General features: G+C 44.9%; 1 protein-coding gene across 5 annotated transcripts in view; it reads right to left on the bottom strand.

Moving 5' to 3' along the window:
• Positions 1–16,643, bottom strand: part of CEP128 (centrosomal protein 128) — a 253,904-nt gene that overhangs the window by 212,089 nt on the left and 25,172 nt on the right. Inside the window, exon 1 of one of the 5 annotated variants that reach the window (XM_068254443.1) lies at positions 13,437–13,625. The exons of the other annotated variants lie outside the window; for them this stretch is intronic. The gene's annotated coding sequence lies outside the window, so the exon portion shown is untranslated. Of the gene's footprint in view, positions 1–13,436; positions 13,626–16,643 lie in introns of those variants that run through there. 5 annotated transcript variants of the gene reach the window in all.

The raw sequence follows: 16,643 nt of genomic DNA, 5'->3' as shown, positions 1-16,643 counted from the left end.
CCCCTTGTCTCTCTAGAGCGTAAGGTTTGAGCTCCAAAAGGTACTCAGACCATATATGGAAGCAAAAGGAACCTCTTAGGACTTCTTAGGACCCAACAGCTATTAGCACTTCCTACCTATGTGGTACGATGATCCAGGTCATCAGAGAACGTCAACTGGCAAAGCCAACTCTCATCCCGACCAGTTTCGCCGTCTTACCATCATCAGGGGCGGACCCCTGATGACAGCAAGACATGCATTTGGGCCCATGTTCCATAAAGGGACCTGTCACTACAGCAGCAGATACAAGGATCACTTAACTCTTCCTTATGCATGAGAAAATTACAAGAATAACCTCTTGAGGACCAGAGGTTTCCACCCCCTAGTGACCAGGCAATTTTTTACAATACAGCACTTTGCAGATTTAACAGTTTATTGCTTGAACATACAACTTAGCACCCACATTAATTTTACCCTCTTTTCCTCTCACCAACAGAGCTTTCTGTTGGTGGTGTCTGATCGCTGCTGCCATTTTCTTTCTTTGTTTTTTTTTTAATTACAAAAAAAAAAAATTAATGAGATTATATATATATATATATATATATATTTTATCTCAATTTATTCCCCACTCCCCCACTCTAAATTAGCCCTAGATCGGAGTACATACAGTACTAGGGGTGCCGCGGTATACCGGTATGATGGTATGCCGCGGTTTGATCGTGCATGACAAACCATACCATGCAGTCTCATTTTACCTGTTTCTGCGGGGGGGGGGGGGGGGGGGAAGGGAGCTGGGAGCTGTTGCAAGGTGATGTAAGAAGAAAAAAGCTAGTACACGCGTGCAGGATCCCCGGCTAGTAAGTACCTGTTTACCTGGGGGGGGGAGGGAGCTGGGAGCTGTTGCAAGGTGATGTAAGAAGAAGGAAGCAAGTACACGCGTGCAGGATCCCCGGCTAGTAAGTACCTGTTTACCCCTGCCGATGTGTCCCCCCTCCCCCCACCTGGCTCTCTATACTGCTGGCACCTATCCTGGATACCCATTACTGATTACCTATGCTGCGGCCACCTATTACTGACTGCATCTATCCTGGTTACCCATTACAGGCTGCATGGTGCACCTGTCCTGGCTACCTATACTCCAACCACCTATTACTGGCTGCACCTATCCTGACTACCTATACTGCTGCCACCTATTACTGGCTGAACCCATTCTGGATACCTATTCTCCAGCCACCTATTACGGTCTGCAACAATCCTGGCTACCTATTACTTGCTGCACCTATCCTGGCTACCTATACTGCGGCCTCCTATTACTGGCTGTGCCTATCCTGGCTACCTATACTGCAGCCACCTATTACTGGCTACACCTATTCCTGCCTACCTATACTGTGGCCACCTATTGCTGGCTATTTATACTGGGGGCACCTATACCCAACTAGCTATACTGGAGGCACCTATAACTGGCTACCATACAGGGGAGGTGAGGGAGTGGAGCGCTGTAAAAACAGCGCCAGAGATTTGGTCGCAGCCGGCGCTGTAATAGGAATTGAGTAATTTAGGCGCCGTCAAAAGACAGAGCATTACTATGAAAACACTAATTCGTCTGCCAGCGATAGCTGGAAGCTGAATTACATCTTTCACCACTATCCATAGCGACCTGGATAGTATTTATCACTCTCAGGACTTTTGCAGGAGCAGGGTAAGCAGTTTTACAGCTTTACCCTGCACCCAAATCTCCCAAGCTTAATCATATGTATGCTGAGGGAGAGGGGCACATCTGGCTACCATACTAGTGTAGGGGGCTGGGGGGGGGGGGGGGGGCACATTAATGTAAGGGGCGGCCTGGGTCCAAATAATTGTGTAATACTGTATACCGTGGTATTTTTTTTGTAAACAGTTATACCGTGGAAAGTCATACCGTTGCAACCCTAATACATACACTACATAATACATACATAGGCATATACCTATGATAGCGATTATATCATAGATTCTATCATAGATCGCAGCGCTGTACACAGGTTTAGCTTATTTTTGGGGAGAATCAGCCTGCCAGCTCCAATCGCGGCTGGCAGGCTGATCCCAGATCCCAGCTGTGTTTACAAGCAGGGAACACGCGGCATGAGCTAATCCTGCCCACCACACTTTGATGTTAATTGGCGTTAGGCGGTCCCCAGAGAGCCACGCTCCCACTGCCCATCGGCGTTAGGCGGTCGAGAGGTGGTTAATGTGGGACTCCAGAACCCTTAGGAGCAGTCGTACTTGATATTACAGATACAGGTTTTAGATTTTTCTTAACAAACCTCAAGAAATATAAGTATATGCAAAACAACCTCTAGGGATGGTCAATGAGATACAAATATTTCAGAATTTATTCAAATTTATGTACATTCTTACACAAATATACGCAGCTTGAAAATGGACCAATCAATTTAAACCTGGGTGGGATTTGATTGGTCCATTTTCTGCATATATTTGCATAAAAAAAAAAAAAAAAATGTTGTGTGGCTTTGTACCCTGTCCATACATTCGTAGTCAGGAGAAGAATCGCACACTACTGTGGAGGTGCAGGACCAAGACAACAGTCCATAGAAAATCCAGAAGGTCCGCACATTCACTTGTAGACAGAGTCTGCTTTTATTCAATAGATGTGACACAATTCCATTCCATTAACCAACGATTTGTTTCGGGGCCCCGAGGTTTTCTGGATTTTCTATTGACTGTCCATACATTAAGCGGTTCGGTACAGCAGAGCAAGGGTCATACAGGACATACCGTAAATTTTAACGCTTGGGAGGTCCAATGTAATAATGGCTTTGGCGACACGCACTTCCAGCTCAACCATCTATTAACAAACGAACGGTTGCGAATGAACCGCGGCCAGAGTCTACGCTGATTATTTTACAACCAGAAGACGGCCGGCTTTATGACGCCGATAAGAAAGAGCGCAGGCCAGAAGTCCTGACAGCGCCGCAGATTCCCAGCTGCGTAATGTGCGCAGAGATTATCCGCCAATTAAGAAATATTTCAGCTCTGCGACGTGGCGGCGAGGTTCGGGTGACGAGCGTTTAACGAGGAATTGTCTAGCGGTGGAATGGCCATTACACGGACATTTTCACAGGTTGTCCCATCGCTTTTGGGCAGCTCTGAAGTTTCCGTCTGATTAGATGGAGAGGCGAGCGCTTCGCCGTTGGCAGCCGCAGGGACGGGCCCCCACGCTCGGCCCACATGAAAAGCTCTAATTGTCTGCTAATTGCAGCCGTGTCGGTGTAAAGCTGCAGAGAGTCGGATAATTACTGTTTAGCAATAAAGTGACCGTGTTAGCGCTCACCCCACAAACACCCCACTTGGCCAATTGCTTTACGGCTCACATGGCCGCTTCTTCTTGAGGATTAGAGGCGGCAATTACAGCGGCAATTTGTGCGCTTGCTAGATAACCCCCTTGCACGACATGTCACCTGTTTACCTGAACGCTGGTTAACCCCATTTCCCAGCGACATTCCCAGCATGCATCGCTGCACACCAGGGGAAGACACTAGCGCCGGTATTAGGTAGGGCTAAACGCTTTATGTTTTATTTAAAGTGTAGCTGCGGTGATAAAAGAGATTTAACTAATAGGCTCATAATCCCTCCTCACTACTCAAATTGCCTTGCATGAAAAGAAGCCTGAAACAAAATAAAGCTTTTAAAGGGAACCTTAACTGAGAGGGATATGGAGGTTTCCTTTTAAACAATACCATTTGCCTGGCAGCCCTGCTGATCTCTTTGGCTGCAGTAGTGGCTTTATCACACACCTGAAACAAGCATGCAGCTAACCCAGTCTGACTTCAGTCAGAGCACCTGATCTGCATGCTTGTTCAGGGGCTGTGGCTAGAGACACAGGATCAGCAGGAGCGTCAGGTAACTGTATTACATATGGGGATATGGAGGCTGCCATATTTATTTCCTTTTAAAAGAGACTCCGTAACAAAAATTACATCCTGTTTTTTATCATCCTACAAGTTCCAAAAGCTATTCTAATGTGTTCTGGCTTACTGCAGCCCTTTCTGCTATCACTATCTCTGTAATAAATCAATGTATCTTTCCCCTGTCAGACTTGTCGGCCTGTGTCTGGAAGGCTGCCAAGTTCTTCAGTGTTGTGGTTCTGCTATGAACTCCCCCTTCCAGGTCCCTCTATGCACACAGCCTGTGTATTATTTAGATTAGAGCAGCTTCTCTTCTCTCTTATCTTTTACAAGCTGGATAAATCATCCTCTGAGCTGGCTGGGCTTTCACATACTGAAGAATTACAGACAAGGGCAAAGCTGTTTGCAGGAAGAAAAGAGCAGCCTGAAACTTCAATGCATGAGAACTGCAGGGGGAAAGAAACACACAATGATCTCTTGAGATTCAAAAGGAAGGGTGTATACAGCCTGCTTGTGTATGGATGTATTTTCTATGTGTGGACATACTGTACATCAACCTACTTCCTGTTTTGGTGGCCATTTTGTTTGTTTACAAACAAACTTTTTAAAACTGTTTTTAACCACTTTTAATGCGGCGAGGAGCGGCGAAATTGTGACAGAGGGTAATAGGAGATGTCCCCTAACGCACTGGTATGCAGGGCTGTGGAGTCGGTCCAAAAATCCACCGACTCCGACTCCTCAGTTTAGGATTCCACCGACTCCGACTCCACGACTCCGACTCCTCTAATTTGCATATTACAATTTTGTTGATTAAAAGTATGTAACATGAAATTCGTCTCATAACTGCCAACGCTTAGGAATTTTACAAGACAACTGAAGTGAGAAGGATATGTAGACTACTATATTTATTCCCTTTAGACTAAAACTAGTCCTTAGTAATAGTACTTGTAAAAGGTACAAACCGGAACAAAGAACATCTATCAGGCCCTAGGCAATGTAAGTGTGGGTACATGTAAGAATGATGTGCAGGTACTCTGCAGGGGAATGAGGAGATTGTAAACAGACAACACCTCTGTGTTCAATGTGCACAGCATTCTCAGTGGATTCCCTGCAGCTCTGTGGGGAGTGCATATGTAGAGTATAGTACTACTGTGTAACAAAGTAAACCTGAGACAGATGAAATTAAAGTTTTATACATACCTGGGGCTTGCTCCAGCCGCCTTCAGGATAATCAGACCCTCGTTGTCCTCCTCCACCACCTGGATCTTCTGCTATGAGTCCAGGTACTTGAGCCAGTCTGGCGTAGTGCGCATGAACACACTCCACCGCTAGGAGCATACTACACCTGTGCAGCACTATTGCGCAGGTGCAGAATGTTCCTGGCTGTGGGAGTGGTATGCGGCCGGACTGCGCTGACTGGCTGAATTACCAGGACTCATAGCAGAAGATCCGGGTGGTGGAGGACAGTGAGGGACTGATTAGCCTGAAGGGGGCTGGAGGAAGCCCCAGGTATGTATAAAACTTTACTTTTCATCCGTCTCAGGTACCCTTTAATTTGTAGTCACCAAACCAAATTTTAATAACATATCAAATTATTTGATTTCATCAGCAAAGGGAGTGCATACATTTGCATAAATCAGCATCAGTGCAGAATTATTTTCATCTCATTGACCATCTCTATTAGTGACACAGCTACACATCAGGCTTTATACTTACAGCATAGATGTTATTTAGTATATATAAGAGATTCCTGTGTACACATCATATATACAGTCACAATCAGATATGTATATCTGACCTTAAAAATACGGGGACTGCTTTATTGAAGCAGCACAAGTAACTAATTTTGATTGGTTTATTTCATTTTTGTGGACTAAGCACAGCTATTACTGTATATATACATTATTTTTAATGACTATTATCTGAGAAATAGAACATTTTATCATATTTTCTATTTTAATTACAGTTACAAATTCATTAGGAGTCGGAGTCGGAGTATTTTTTCCCGACTCCGACTCCAGGCACCCAAAATTGCCCGACTCCACGACTCCGACTCCACAGCCCTGCTGGTATGTTTACTTTTGTGCGATTTTAACAATACAGATTCTCTTTAAAGTGTACCCGATGTGATATGTGACATGATGAGATAAACGTGTATGTACAGTGCAAAACATTAATAACAACGCTGTTTGAGGCCTGGAACCCACTGCAAAACGCTATCGCTGGCATTTTTAATGAGCGGTTTGTAAGCGATTTCATGAGCAATTTTGGTAGCGTTTTTAAAAAGTGTCAGCTTTTTGCCAGCGATTGTGTAGCGATTAGCATTTTTACTTCTGATTGGTCCTTTCAATTAATTTTAATTTTTTTACAGTGTGCAGTCATTTCAAAGCACTAGCAAATCGCTCTGTGCAGGTTTTGATGAGCGAATACGTCAGCGTTTATAACCGCAAAAAATGCTGGATGTCCTGCGTTTTGCGATTTGGTCATCTCAATCGCTCCAGCGGAATTTGGCCCATCCATTATCAGCTGAGCGTTTCATTGAAATAGCTAGAGGTTTGAATGGCTCCCTAAACGCTCACAATATCGCTCTAGTGGGTTCCAGCCCGTTATTTTGCTGCCTGAAAGACTAAATTTTTAGACATGGAAGTGGCTGTTTCTGTCTTTTCAGTACCTTGTCGAGAATACAGAATACATCACTGATAAGCAAGTTACAGCCATAAAAGTATTCCTGGCAGAATACCACTTCTGAAGGCAGGGCACTGAGCAAAGGCAACAAATCATTCAATCTACTTTGTAAATATAAAACAAAACAGTTGGATATATAATATATATACTGTATATATGTAAATATTTTAAGCAATACCAGTTGCCTGGCTGTCCTGATGCCTGTAACACTTTTAGCCATAGACCCTGAACAAGCATGCAGCAGATCAGGTGTTTCTAACATTGTTTGCTGGGGGGGGGGGGGGGTTATAGGTGATTGCAAAGGTGATCCAGAGGGTTTGCACCTCCTCATTCTTACTCTTGAGCGAGGGGGGAACCAGGGCTGTGGAGTCGGAGTCTCTAGTACCTGGAGGAGTCGGAGTCAGAGGATTTTTGTACCAACTCCACAGCCCTGGTAAGTAGTAGACTAATATGGCCCAGTTCACACTTGCGTTAAATTGGCGAACAGATCTGATCACCAGTCAATCGGATCAGTTTGCACTCCGTTTCTGTTCCGCTGCTTACATTCCGTTTCCCCATATTCCCCCCAGACCCCCAAAGTGGATTTTGTCCCTTAGAACGGTCCGTTTCTTCACTAGTGTGAAGAAACGTTCCGTTTTCTCATTGCCCCAATGCTGCGGTTCAGCTTCCGCTGGGCTCAGCAGTCCAGAAAAACTGCTGCAGCAGGAAAGTGCGGAACAGATCCGTTTGAACGGACAGATCTGAATAGATCCATAAGTTAACACTGGATCTGTTCCCATCCGTTACTATCCGCTCCCATCTGATCTGGGAACGGACCGTTTTTTAACACGAATGGGAACCTGGCCTAGTCGGACTCGGAGTTGAAATAATTTTGGGTACCTGGAGTCGGAGGTTTCATAAACTGAGGAGTTGAAGTTGGATGATTGGTGTGTGTATGGCAGCCGGCGACCCCCAACATGCAAGCACCCCCAGCGACACTGATCACTCTGTCATCCCCCGCGTAGCGGCACTACGCTACACAGCTGACACGCGTGTGTGAAGCCAAGTGATGTCGCCCAGGTCCTGATCCCCATTGGGCGACATCGTGTGTAATATGTTATATATGTTCATTCAACAAGATTGTTCTGTGTATATGAGAGTCGGAGTAAGTATAAACTGATGGGATGATTATTGTAGCGACTCCACAGCCCTGGTTACCCCACACCCCCAAGGCTGAAATGGATTGAAATGCACATACAAAGGGAACCAGTAATAACAAGACCTATACTTTTCTTTATCAAGTCCATTTGGGTTTTTACATCCTTGACACCTCTGACATGTATGTGATCAGAGTAAGTGTATCTCTGCCTCCCAGTTCCCCAGTTTATGAAGGAAGGACTGCTTCCCTGATATTTCTGTCCTTCTTATCTCTCTGGTGCAGGTATGACTATGAAGCAGGGCTGTGGAGTCGGTCCAAAAATCCACCGACTCCGACTCCTCAGTTTAGGATTCCACCGACTCCGACTCCGACTCCTCTAATTTGCATATTACAATTTTGTTGATTAAAAGTATGTAACATGAAATTCGTCTCTTAACTGCCAATGCTTAGGAATTTTACAAGACAACTGAAGTGAGAAGGATATGTAGCCTACTATATTTATTCCCTTTAGACTAAAACTAGTCCTTAGTAATAGTACTTGTAAAAGGTACAAACCGGAACAAAGAACATATATCAGGCCCTAGGCAATGTAAGTGTGGGTACATGTAAGAGTGATGTGCAGGTACTCTGCAGGGGAATGAGGAGATTGTAAACAGACAACACCTCTGTGTTCAATGTGCACAGCATTCTCAGTGGATTCCCTGCAGCTCTGTGGGGAGTGCATATGTAGAGTATAGTACTACTGTGTAACAAAGTAAACCTGAGACAGATGAAATTAAAGTTTTATACATACCTGGGGCTTCCTCCAGCCGCCTTCAGGATAATCAGTCCCTCGTTGTCCTCCTCCGCCACCTGGATCTTCTGCTATGAGTCCAGGTACTTGAGCCAGTCAGGCGTAGTGCGCATGCACACACTCCGCCGCCAGGAGCGTACTACACCTGTGCAGCACTATTGCGCAGGTGCAGAATGTTCCTGGCTGTGGGAGCGGCATGCGGCCGGACAGCGCTGACTGGCTGAATTACCAGGACTCATAGCAGAAGATCCGGGTGGTGGAGGACAGCGAGGGACTGATTAGCCTGAAGGGGGCTGGAGGAAGCCCCAGGTATGTATAAAACTTTACTTTTCATCCGTCTCAGTTACCCTTTAATTTGTAGTCACCAAACCAAAATTTTAACAACATATCAAATTATTTGATTTCATCAGCAAAGGGAGTGCATACATTTGCATAAATCAGCATCAATGCAGAATTATTTCCATCTCGTTGACCATCTCTATTAGTGACACAGCTACACATCAGGCTTTATTCTTACAGCATAGATGGTATTTAGTATATATAAGAGATTCCTGTGTACACATCATATATACAGTCACAATCAGATATGTATATCTGACCTTAAAAATACGGGGACTGCTTTATTGAAGCAGCACAAGTAACTAATTTTGATTGGTTTATTTCATTTTTGTGGACTAAGCACAGCTATTACTGTATATATACTGTATATATACATTATTTTTAATGACTATTATCTGAGAAATAGAACATTTTTTCATATTTTCTATTTTAATTACAGTTACAAATTCATTAGGAGTCGGAGTCGGTGCATTTTTTCCCGACTCCGACTCCAGGCACCCAAAATTGCCCGACTCCACGACTCCGACTCCACAGCCCTGCTATGAAGCACAGTGTTCTCCCCAGAAATGTTTTCCAGCCGGGTGGAATGAAAAAGTAGCCAGGTGGGGCACGGCCGGGGGAATGTAGGGCCGTTGCAACTCTGTTTACAGCATAGGAGGAGGATGAGGAGGTGAGCGGATGACAGCCGGGTGGTCACCAAAATTAGCTGGGTGGAGCACCCGGCTAAAAGAGCCTGGGGAGAACACTGAAGCAGACAATGACCATCTGCCACAGACAGGATCAGATACTCCCCACACATGGCTTCTAGAGTGATGGCCAATCCCTGCCACCCAACGATCATCAAAACAATCTGCACACAATTCATTGGACAACTCGAATAGGTTTTTCACATTATAAAAAAAAAAAAATACAAGGGAGCCCGATTAGCAAAACTAGGTTTTATAAATACAAAATACCAAAGATTATCAGAACCAGACACAAACATACAAAACACACACACAATGCTGATGTGATATCAGATCTTCAATCAATCCAAAATGAATGCCAATTACTCTAAATCCTTACATTCAAATAGAATATATCCAATTATCCACACATTGATCATCATTAGTGATCATTTCGGATGACTTTGGGTGACCAGTGTAGTAGTAATATACTGCGGGGTTCTGTCTGGAGCTGCTTGTTGTGTTGGGGATGGGGGGGGGGGGGGGGGGGGGAGGAATACAGAGGTACACAGTGGTGGTCAGCTATATCCATGGCCTCATTTCCCGCCTTGACTACTGCAATGCCCTTCTGTCTGGTCTCCCTATGACCTGAATTGCCCCGCTGCAGTCCATCCACTCCTGAACTGCCCCCACAGGCAGAATTATCCACTCCTCCCATCACTCCACCACGGCAGCTCCCCTCTGTGAATCCCTCCACTGGCTTTCTATCCAGTCCAGAATCAGATTCAAGATTCTGTGTCTGGCCTACAAATCTTTCCACAAAACCTGCCCAAACTACATTTCCAATCTTACCCAGAGGTACACACCTAGCCGCTCACTCCGCTGCTCCAATGAACTTTGCCTGACTGCACCCCGCATCACCCAATCCATGCACGCCTCCAGGACTTCTCAAGAGCTACTCCAACACTATGGAACTCTCTACCTTCCCCATTAGGGTTTCCCCCTCCTTCAACATCTTCAAGAAGGCCCTCAAAGCTCACTTTTTCACTCTGGCCTAACTTCCCTACAATAAATAAATAATAAAATAAATAAATAACATCCAGCGGGCCACTGGCAATGTCCAGCAATGTCTGGACACCTTACCAACGACAATCTGGTGAAAAAAACTTTAGTGTCAGACTCGGAACAAAGATTTAGAAGGAAAAGAGTGGTTAGTAGGAGACAAAAGTCTGGGGAACCAAGGTTGCTTGCGTAACATTCCTGGGGAGAGCCAGGGACAGAGACACATTTCCCCTCTGACCACAAACACACACAAAAAAAAAATACATGTAAACCTATACAAATAAGAAGTACAGATTTAAAATGAGCTATAAATTACTTTTCTCCTATGTTGTTGTCCCTTACAGTGAGTAATAGAAATCTTACATTACCGACAGATTTTGGACTAGCCCATCTTCTCAAAAGGGGTTCTTAGGGTTTCCTTTATTTTTAAAAACACTTTGTGAATGGCAGTTGCTCTGTCCAACTGCCAAAAAAGTTTAACGTATGCAGGGAGGTTGTCCAGCACCAGTGTATTAATCTTTTTCAGGGAATGTCTTTATAAAGAATAAAGGACATGCTGAGATTTCCCCTATGAAGAGATGGACTAACCCAAAACCTGTCACTTCTGTCAGATTTCTACTACCGACTGTAAGTGACAGCAACATAGGAGGAAAAATATAGTCCATATTCAGGATCCCAATAGGTTGCTCCATTTATGCATTGGTTGTGACAACTCTGCCTCACAATTCATTATCTGACAATGGGGATGATCAATGAGATGCAAATAATTTTTTGTCGATGCATTATGCAAATTTATGCAGCTTGGAATTGAACCAATCAAATCCTGTCGAGGTAAAATTCGATTGGTCCATTTTTAAAGAGGAACTTCAGCCTAAATAAACATACTGTCATTGGTTACCGGTATGTGAATTAAAATACATATGAAATATAATCTGTTACCCACCCTGTTTTAAAAGAACAGGCAAATGTTTGTTTTCATGAGGGCAGCCTTCTTTTTTGTTGAAAGGAGGTACAGGGCGCCTGAGACACAGTTCCAACTGTTTTGTGAGCTGATCAACACTCCCAGTTGCTTGGAAACGTGAACAACAACATAGGAAATCCCATCATGCTTTGCACAGCATCAGGGGAAAAATGCCCGGGCAGGTTTCTTAGATGGGACAGAGCTTCACTTTTGTGTAGCTAAAAATAGGTAAGAAAAACAGTTCCGATGCTGTGAAACTGTTAAAGAAACACCAAGCCTTTTCAGTGCTGCTGAGTAGAGTTTTAGTCTGGAGGTTCACTTTAAGCTGCATAAAGCTGCAGGATTTATTTACGTCTCTTTGACCATCCCTATCTGGTAAGTCACCTATCAGGGTTGCAGCCGATGAGGACATACGCCTCCTCTCCTCTAATGGCCCATACTCACGGGCAACTGTTTTGGCCTGTCGCCAGCACACGTGAGCATGTGCGCGACAGGCCGGCGACAGCTCGTCGCCAGGTCCCTCCGCATACACACGGCAGAGGGACCTGGCAACTGATGCGGCTGAAGCTGTTGCTCCTCCCCCCACCGGAAGCCCAATGTAATCCTATCTTGTTGCGGTCGCTAGTCCGCGTACTTATGCGGACTAGCGACAGTTGCTGCGGAGTTGCGGCGGCGACTGACGCCAGGCGATTGAGCGGTTCAATCGCCTGGCGACATCAGCGACGAGCGACAGTTCGTGGTGCACGCCCGTGCAACGCCGCATACTCATGGGCGACCTGTCGCCGCAACACGCACGCGCCGCGTGTTGCGGCGACAATTGTAGCCCGTGAGTATGGGCCATTAGTATCTTCCACCTGAGAAGATCTCTAATCGCCATGACCTCCTATACATAAATCCTAAAATCCAAGGGTTACTGCCACAGCCAGTGACCACTGACAGAGCATCGGTTGCCATGGACCACACTGCTGACATTCATCAGAACAAACCATTATCCAAACAAAAATCGTACAACAAGTGGAAATGGTAAAGCGATCCCGCAGGGACGGTAAGAGTAGTCTGCAGCTTTCATTTTATGTTTCATCAAGAGAAACACATTGATGTTCAGTAATAATGGGCACAAATAAACACAAACATCACATCAAATGTTACTGTAATTAAAAGGAAAAACAACCGATAAACAAGTGTGTGAATATAACATCTGTAATTGATGAGGGACCCCCACAAGGGAAGTTTATGACTTGTAATAAATCAGAAAGAAATTACGCAGAGTAATACGGTCACCTGCAGACTTAAAGTGAACCTCCAGACTAAAAATCTACTCAGCAGCAATGAAAAGGCTTGGCGTTTTTAACAGTTTCACAGCATCAGAACTTTGCTTCTCTTACCAAAGCCTCATTTTTAGCCGCACAGTAGAAAACTGCCCGGGCATTTTTCCTCTGATGCTGTGCAAAGCATGATGGGATTTCTGATGTTGTTCTTCTGATGTTTTGGTGCAATTTTTTTTTTATTTAAATGTCAGATTTGAAGCCTAGCGCGTAGCGCGCACAGCTGTGAGGGGTGATCAGGACACAGGACTGTTGGAACTGTGTCTCATGCTCCCCGTCACCTCCTTTGAACCAAAAAGATGGCTGCTCCCATGAAAAAGATGGCTGCCCTATGAAATCACAAACATTTGCCTGTTCTTTTAAAAACAGTGTGGGTAAGAGATTATATTACCCATCTATTTTAATTAACATAACTAATGTAACTTAATAACAGTATGTTTGTTTAGGTTGAAGTTCCCCGTTAAAGCGAAACCGTAGTGAAAATTACATCATGAATAAAATGGCTTAATTTTTTTACAATATTCCTTTCTAGATTATTGAGTCAGTGTTTGCCCATTGTAAAATATTTCCTCTCCCTGATTTACCTTCAGAAATGTATCACTGGTGACATCTTTAGTTCTGCCAGGTGATCTGTACGGAATGTTCGTTGCTGAGAAGTTTTATGCACAGAGGGAGATAAAGTCTTTTTCCAGCTCCCAAGCAAATAATATTTCCCACAATGCAATGAGGTTCACAGATGGCAAACTGTCATGACCATGGTCCTGATATCACACTGTGGGAGGGGTTTCACCACAATATCAGCCATACAGACCCCCTTGATGATCTATAAGAGAAAAGGTAAAGATTTCTGGTGGGAAAGGGGGTAAAAGCTACGAATGAAGTTCGGTCCTTGGTTACGGTTCCTCTTTAAGATGAAACCCCAGCTGAAGGTTTGGCTTGGGGTAAGAAAGACAGCGCGTGTGGGGGGGGGGGAGGGTTTACTGCTGACTGTAGTCTCTTGATGGCCCCCAAATTACTGCCTGAGCGCCGCTATAGCCGTAATTCCCATTACGGCCTAAGGCTGCGCATGGTGCGCCCAAATTTCCAGCGCCGGATTTGCCAGTCTCACATAAATTAGCAAACATCCAAAGCACGGTGCTTAGGGTTAATATTTGATTCTTCTCTCTCATTTATTCCTCACATTAACTCCCTAACCAGCTCCTGTCATCTCCAATTCAAAAACCTAGCACATATTCAACCTTTTCTCTCTCATGACACAACCAAAATGTTAGTACTTAATATATCTCGTTTGGACTATTGCAATGTATTGCTTGGTGGACTACCACCTAACCGACTAGCACCGCTCCAATCTGTACTGAACTCTGCTGCTCGACTCATCCATCTCTCCTCTCGCTCTTCCACCCTCTCTGTCAAGCTCTTCACTGGCTACCAATCAACCAGAGGATCCAGTCAAACTCTTAATCCTAACCTACAAAGCTTTCCACAATCTCTCTCCCCTGTACATCTCACTAGTCTCCAGATACCAACCCAACCGCAATCTCAGATCTGCACATGAGATTCTTTTATCCTCTTCTACAATTACCTCCTCACATTCACGAGTACAAGACTTCTCATGTGCCTCACCCCTCCTCTGGAATGCCCTTTCACAGCACATCCGCCACTCTCCCACCTTTGAAATTTTTAAACGCTCCCTCAAAACCCACCTTTTCTGACAAGCATATTCTCTAGCTTAGGCCATGCACCCTCCAACCTTGCGTCTACATTTACTCCTCACTAAATAATCTAATCACGCACTGCCTGTACATATACTTCCCCACCTCTTGTTTCCACCCCATTCCTTTAGATTGTAAGCTCGCAAGGGCAGGGCTCTCACGCTTCTGTGTCATGGAATGTTATTAGTTTAATTGTTGGCACTCTGTTATACATTTATATATTTTAGTCATGTTAAATTTGCAATTGTAATCAGCAGTTCTGTATTTTGTACCAGTGTTCATATTTGATGTATATCATTGTCTGTATCATTATGTATCCCTTGTTTGTTTTCTTACATTGTACAGCGCCACAGAATATGTTGGCGCTTTCAAATTAAATAATAATAATAAATAAAACATCCTCACAAGAAGCAGATAGGTAAGGATTAGGCTTATACGAGGAGGGTGTCAAGAGTCAAACAAAATTAAACCTTAAAGTGAGAGGAACATGGAGACTGCCACATGTATTTCCTTGTAACCAATGTGTACAGATGCGGCACTCCAAGGCAGCTTTCATTTCCCCCTCACTGCCAGGTCACTTTAACTACTTAAAGACCGCCCCACACCAATGGGCATGGACGCTGCGGCAGCCCCAGGACCGCCTAACGCCAATTGGTGTCAGGTCCTGAAGCCGGCTACTGAAGGAGATTGCGCGCATCTTCTCGGGGGGCGGAGCTCCGCCCCACCTTCATTCTCCGAGCGGCAATCGCCACTCAGGAGACTGTTAGACGGCGTAATCGCCGTTACATGTACAGCGCTGCGATCAGCAGCAGCGCCGTACTGGGGACAGCCATGTCACACGGCTGTCCCCTCTATAGGCGGCACAGTGATCGGTTGTCATAGGCTGAAGCCTATGACAGCTGATCAACCTGATTGGCTGGTGGGGGGAGGGAGGGAGCAGGGGAGAATAAAAAAAAAGGCTAATTTTATTTTTTTTTAAAAAGGAAAAATATATTTACATTAAAAAAAATAAAATAAACAAATGTGGAGCGATCAGACTTCACCAACAGAGAGCCCTGTTGGTGGGGGGGAAAAGGGAGGGGGGAAATCACTTGTGTGCTGTGTTGTGCGGCCCTGCAGCTTGGCCTTAAAGCTGCAGTGGCCATTTAGGGAAAAAACAAGCTGGTCTTTAGGGGGGTTTAACACTGCGGTCCTCAAGTGGTTAAGCAGACTGGTAAGGACAAGTACACACATCCAAACATGAATGGCCAATTTTACCATCTCCATGCAACATGTAATTGGAGGGCCAACAGATTGTGAATACTATGAGCAGATTGTGTAGATAAGCTATCACATTACATGGGAGGTAGTAAAATTGTCCAACCATGATTGAATGTGTGTACTTGGCTTTAGGCCACGTGCTCACTACAGATTACAATCGCTCGCTCAGGGCTCTTTCACACTACAGGCAGCGGTAAGGGCTCTTTCACACTACAGGCAGCGGTAAGGGCTCTTTCACACTACAGGCAGCGGTGAAAGGCTAAAACGCTGCGTTTTGGCTGCAGGCATTTTGAAGGCGTTTTAACGCCTCTACATTACAGTCAATTGTAATGAGAAACGCCGCGGTAGGCCCAGAAAAAGCGCCTGGGAGCGTTGAAACTCAACGCTCCAAAACGCAGCGTTTAGTGTGAATGGTAAAATGAAAGTCTATGGACTTTCTTTTACCAAGCAAAACGCAAACTTCGGCCGTGGCGTTAAAACGCCGAAAAAGCCCTCTGGTGTGAAAGGGCCCTAAAAGGCTAAAACGCTGCGTTTTGGCTGCAGGCGTTTTGAAGGCGTTTTTAAGGTGTTTTAACGCCAATACATCACTATCAATTGTAATAAGAAACGCCGCGGTAGGCCCAGAAACAGCGCCTGGGAGCGTTGAAACGCAACGCTCCAAAACGCGGCGTTTAGTGTGAATAGTAAAATGAAAGTCTATGGACTTTCTTTTACCAAGCAAAACGCAAACTTCGGCCGTGGCGTTAAAACGCCGAAAAAGCCCTCTGGTGTGAAAGGGCCCTCAGTGGTTTTGCTAGTGTTTTGTACAGCGATCTCTAA

This window comes from Hyperolius riggenbachi, chromosome 9 (assembly GCF_040937935.1).
Source record: "Hyperolius riggenbachi isolate aHypRig1 chromosome 9, aHypRig1.pri, whole genome shotgun sequence".
Lineage (NCBI taxonomy): Eukaryota > Metazoa > Chordata > Amphibia > Anura > Hyperoliidae > Hyperolius > Hyperolius riggenbachi.
Note: the sequence above shows the minus strand (reverse complement) of the source record. Positions and strands in the feature narration are given on the sequence as shown.